Below are 5,956 nucleotides of genomic sequence, written 5' to 3' on the forward strand. Positions count from 1 at the left end.
GTAACCCTAGGAATGTAACTCGATCAACCTGTTTCTTGGGATTCTGTTAACCCCACCTGGAGAAGGCCAAGTTGACAGGTGAAAGTCCTCCAGCTGCTGCCCGGCGGTGTCTTACAGTATAATTAGCCACCACCACATGCTGTAAGATTGTGATTGGTTACTCTGGCCTATAGAAACCCTGAGGTTTTGCTCCACGGGGTGCTCTTTCTGGCTCTCTCTTCCGAGGACCTCCAGCTCCTCGGGAGGGGCCGTTCGTCGAACTGGATAAACCCATTGACCAGCTCCATATGTGTTCGCGGATTCCATTCTCGGTGACTCGCTTCGGGGAAAAAGGGTCCAGCACAGTGCCCAGCACAAAGTTAATGCAGCCATCCTTGGAGTCGAGGATTGAGGCAGAATGATGTGTCTTATATTAAAGACTTGTGGGTGGGAACTCAGCCAACATCAGGCCTCAGCATTGGAGCGGGGAGGGAGCGCCCTGACATCACCTTTCCTAGCTTAGTCTTCTGATTGACACGGCAGAGACGTTATTTACTAGCATCAGGCAATGGAATCCAGGTGATGAGACTGTAGGTGTGTCACAATTGACTGGCCTGTTGGAATTCTAGGGGAGTTGGAAATGGCCCCTGTTGAACATTAGAATCATCTCGCAAAAAGCTCATGAAAACTGCCAATTCCAGGCAGGCCCCCAAGACCAGCTCAATCAGAAACTCTGGTGGTGATTTTAAAATTTGTTTCAGGTAACAACTAAGCAACTCGTGCCCTCTTAACGCCTAACTTTCCAAAGTTGACTTGCTTTTTCTCCTACATGAGCTTCCTTGATGGATTTAGGGTCAGATGTGCCCTTTTTAGAGCTTCAGGCTTTTTTTCTTTCCTGGTTGCTTGAGGAGGCATTTAAAGATGGACTCAGCTTCATCTAAGGCAATGTGGAAAACTCTGTGAAGCCAAGGTAACAGCTATATAAGAACTAGTGACTTTAGAGACCAGAGCTTTCTCAGAATGAATGAATATGGAAGTTCTCAAGTCCCCCCAACCTTGTCATCCCCATCTGAACTGCTCCCTGCTTCTGCCGGTGAGCCCAGCCTCCAGCCCCTTTCCCCATTCCACACTCTGGAGACACATTGTCCAGGAGTCAGGGCTGGAGATGGATAACTGAGAGCAATGCTATGTCCCTCAAGAGCTACGCCAAGTTCGTAAAATAAATCAGTGGTCAGCCTCAGAAGATGCTAAAGAATGGATTCATTTGAAAAATAATGGGGGGGTAAGGGGTGGGAGGGATAGGCAAAATAGGATTTAGAAGTACAAAACTTGTGGTTATAAAATAAATGAGTCATGGAGATGACAAGTACAGCACAGGGAAGATAGACAAGGTGTTATAGTAGCATGGATGGTGACGGATGGTGACTGCACTTACCATGGGGAGCACTGAGTCATGTCAGATCTCTGCTGTACACCTGGGACTGAGAGAACCTGGCATGCCTGCCATACTTCAATACTAAAAATTTAAAAACAAAATTCTGACATTTAATAAATACCTTTATTACTTATTTTAAGTGAAGTTTGAGGTTCCCAAGCAGTGCACCATACCGACTTCCAGGGGCACAGCGAGATATCTTAAATTTCCTGAAAACCTAGCCGTCTCTTTCAGACATCAAGACACTACTAGCTTCGATTCAATGATTAGATCCAGTATTAGATGGCTACATCCCTTTTGATAGGCGTCCTATCTTTGTGAAGCTGGGTTTTGGGCAGTTGTGATGAGAAGCAAGTAGGAGATGAGCATATCAGTGTGGAAGAGGGAATGAGGGTTTGAGGTGTTAGATGTTGACAGGTGCCGCGTTGTTAGGCTATAACACTTATGAGCATGTTTGGGCCTAACCATTTAGCAAATGACATTGTGAACTATTTATTTTGGCTTAAAAGGGCTGTAGAAAATTTACAGACACCCTAAATTACAGAGAACTGAGACATTTTGGGAGACTCAGATAGTCCATTAATTCAATAACTAGTATTCAAATCCTAAAATAATACTAATACTGATACTGAGGAGGAGGGAGAGGAGGAAACGCAGCTTTTATCCTGTCTGCTTTTGCATAGGCTGCGCCTCAGGACTTGCAAATTGTTGACAAGGGGAAGTGTAGGTAGGGTGTTCTAGTTAATCAAAGAAAAAGAGGCAATTTAGAGGTTCCTGGGTGGCTCAGTCGGTTAAGCCTCCGACTTCGGCTCAGGTCAGATCTCACGTTCGTGGGTTCGAGCCCTGCATCAGGCTCTGTGCTGACAGCTAGCTCAGAGCCTGGAGCCTGCTTCAGATTCTGTGTCTCCCGCTCTCTCTGCCCCTCCCCCCTCTCATGCTCTGTCTCTCCCTGTATCAAAAATAAACAAAACATTAAAAAAATTTTTTAAAAAGGCAATTTAATTTTACTATTTTTAAAATTTAAGTAATAGTAAGAAATGATCATCAGTGACTGCTAACATCACTAAAAGAAAGTCAGATCTTATGTGCCTCACAATGGAAGAACACACCACCTACTATAAGATATTCCTACCAAAAAAACTGAATTTGAATCTGGATCTAACTACAGTTTTATAAGAAATACAAAAGAACATCTTTTTTAAATTTCAGGAAGAAAACAGGAAGATCCATGTGGTCGTGTATTAGAGCTGGAGAGATCAGCATGAATTTGTGTTTAGCTTAACCTAGGTACAGATGATTCCATATAGAAATAGTTACAGATACGTGTACACACGAGGGTTAGTACACAGATTCCTCACTCTGTCAGCTGAGAGGGAGGAGAAGCACTGGTACCCCAGTAGCACAAAGCATGCCCATGCCTGGTGCCCAGAGCTTGATTTCAAGTACCATTTTCTTTTCTAATTAAAAAAAATTTTGGGGGGGCGCCTGGGTGGCTCAGTCGGTTAAGCCTCCGACTTCGGCTCAGGTCAGATCTCACGTTCGTGGGTTTGAGCCCCGTGTAAGGCTCTGTGCTGACAGCTAGCTCAGAGCCTGGAGCCTGCTTCTGGTTCTGTCTCCCCTTCTCTCTCTGCCCCTCCCCCTCTCATGCTGTCTCAAAAATAAATAAAAACATTAAAAAAATTTTTTTTTAAAGTTTGTTTATGTATCTTGACAGAGAGAGCACACATATGGGTGAGGAACAGAGATAGGAGAGAGCCGAAACCAAAAGTCAGATGCTTAACCGACTGAGCCACCCAGGGGCCCTTTTTTTTTTTTTTAATGTTTATTTTTGCGAGGAAGCAAGAGCAGCACACAGGGAAGGGGCAGAAAGGGAGGGAGACAGAGGATCTGAAGCAAAGTCTGTGCAAACAGCAGAGAGCCTGATGCAGGGCTCAAACTCCTGAACTGCAAGATCATGACCTGAGCTGAAGTCAGTCACTTAACTAAGCCACCCAGGTGCCCTTCCAGTATCATTTTCTAATAAAGGAACCAGGACTCCTTGAAAAATGGCTGATTCTAGCACTGGGACAAGAAATACACCTGATAGGTACATGATAGACTTGGAGAATATTGTGATGCCAGAATTTTTTTTTTTTTTTTTTATGAAAAGAAAAAACATCGATGGAGTATGTCAAAGCAACAGGGACACAGGAACCAACAGAGTTCTCAATGGCCAATGCCAAAACAGTTTGAGCAACAAAATAAAGTAGTATTGGATTATAATCCAAATTGTAAACTAATATCTAGCTATCTGATGTAAATAATGCATAATTAGGGGCACCTGTCTGGCTCAGCTGGTGTAGCATGCAACTGTTGATCTCAGGGTCCTGAATTCAAGCCTCATGTTGAATGTATAGTTTACTTTAAAAAAAATGTGCAAGTAAATAAATGAGTAGAAAGAGACAAAGTTCCCTTGCAGAAGAATTTGAAATAATTTATAGAGATACTCTGTCTTCCAGAAGGTGAGGCACAAATGCCCATTCCTTACGTTTGGTTTGTGAATAATGACTTCCTTCCAAAGAGGACAGTAGGGCAAGGGGGTTGGGGAGCAATTTGGTAACTCTGAGGAGCAACCTGACAAACATTACTTTAGCCAGGTGATCAAAGTCAACATCAGCAATAAGTCATGTTGATGGTATACACCCCTGATATGATGTGAAGAACAGAGTACTTATTTTTAGTTGTCTTCCTCCCAAAATGACATAACCCTGGTCTAATTATGAGAAAAGCATTTAAAGCCAGGTGGAGGGATATTCTACAAATACCTGCCCAGCATGGCCCAAAAACTGTTGTCATTGAATATGAGGAAAGTCTGAGAAACTGTCACCACAAAGGGGGCTTTCAGGATTCATGATGACTAATTGTAATAAAGTGGTATCCTGGATAGGATCCTGGACCAGAAAAAGGACATTAGATAAAAGCTGAGGAAATCTGAATAAAGTATGGACTTTGGTTAGTAATAATGTATTGAGAGGCACCTGGGTCTGGGTGGCTCAGTCAGTTGAGCATGGGCTGTTGATTTTGGCTCAGGTCATGATCTTATGGTTTATGAGATTGGCCCCACGTTGGGCTCTGTGCTGACAGCAAGGAGCCTGCGTGGGGTTCTCTCTCTCTCCCTCTCTCTGTCCCTTGCGCACACACTCTCTCAAAATAAATGAATACACATTAAAAAAAATGTATTGATATTAGTCCATTATTGTAACAGATATATAATGCTAATGTAACATATTTAATAATGGGGAAACTAGGTGGACTGTATGGGAATTCTCTATACTATTTTCATAACTTTTTCTGTAAGTCTAAAACTTCTACAAAAAAATTGCTTTTAAAGTGAGGAGGATATAACCAGTAAAATCTAGACTAAAGGAAACTCTACAAGACAAATGATCTGGTTTCTTCAATAAAGGAATTATAAGGGGGGAAAATGGAGACAGAATCTATATGTAAAAAGAGATGGAGGAGATCTACTACTTGAGGCAATTGGGCTTTATTTAGATCCTAATTTGAAGAAACAGACTTATAGAAAAAGCAAGACAGAAAATGTGAATACTGAGTGGATATTTGAAAGACAGCAATTGTTGATAATTTTTTAAGTGTGATAATAGTATTATGGCTTTAAAAAAGGATTCTTTATCTTATAGAGATACATGCTGAAATATTTATAAATTATATGATAAAAATAATCCAGTGAGGTGGTAGTGAGTGAGAATATAAATAAAATAGGACTGGTCATGAATTGATTTTTCTAAAGCCGAGTGATGGTTCTGTAACAAGGGGATATTATATTATTCTCTTTACTTTTATACAGTTTGATGTTTTCCATAGTAAAAAAAAAAAAAAAAAAAAAAAGTTTGACTTCTCCTGAAGCTAAAGGTTATAATTTACATTTGAATAAAGCTTTGCATTTCACAAAACCCTTTCACAGACTGGATACTTTCTGGTCCAGGAGAGGAAGAAAAAGGTAAGGGTCTACATCTCACCTTTCAGACCGAAAGAAGACTGTGACCAACATCTACCATCTACTGGAAAATGTTTAATTATCCCACTTAATCCTCATGAAATTTTCCAGATGTGGCAAATGCAGAGTCAAGGGTGAGAACCACTGATTGTGAAGAATACATAATGAGGGGAGCGGGGAGGAGATGCCACCAGGAGAGCGCCACCAGATAAAATTGGGTTTATCCCAAAGGACTTACTAGAAGGGCTAGATGCTGTGATTATTATTTAGGGGGTGGGCACCCCTGTATCTGAAGTCTAGCAGACTTAAAGGAGGTGGCATTCTATAAAAGGCAACCCTACTCTTAGTTGTCTGCAGGTCCAGCATTGAAAATATCTACCATGTTGTCTGGAGCTCATTAGGTGGGCCCATTGATCATAAGAACTTTGCAGACACCTCCAGCTTTGTGCCTAGACCTCTTTACCTGAATACCCTATAAGCACCCCAAACCCAACAAACCTAGGAATGGACTCAGTGTTTTTCCCCCACCAAGTTCCTCCACATCT

General features: G+C 41.8%; 1 long non-coding RNA gene across 3 annotated transcripts in view; it reads left to right on the forward strand.

Moving 5' to 3' along the window:
• Positions 1–468: 468 nt before the first annotated feature.
• Positions 469–5,956, forward strand: part of LOC115292286 — a 49,127-nt gene continuing 43,639 nt past the window's right edge. The window contains exons 1-2 of one of the 3 annotated variants that reach the window (XR_003908900.1): positions 469–949; positions 5,379–5,414. This is a non-coding gene — a long non-coding RNA (uncharacterized LOC115292286). The remainder of the gene's footprint in view (positions 950–5,378; positions 5,415–5,956) is intronic. The other 2 variants (XR_003908901.1, XR_003908902.1) reach the window with 2 other exon arrangements.

The sequence above is a fragment of the Suricata suricatta genome, chromosome 5 (assembly GCF_006229205.1).
Source record: "Suricata suricatta isolate VVHF042 chromosome 5, meerkat_22Aug2017_6uvM2_HiC, whole genome shotgun sequence".
NCBI lineage: Eukaryota > Metazoa > Chordata > Mammalia > Carnivora > Herpestidae > Suricata > Suricata suricatta.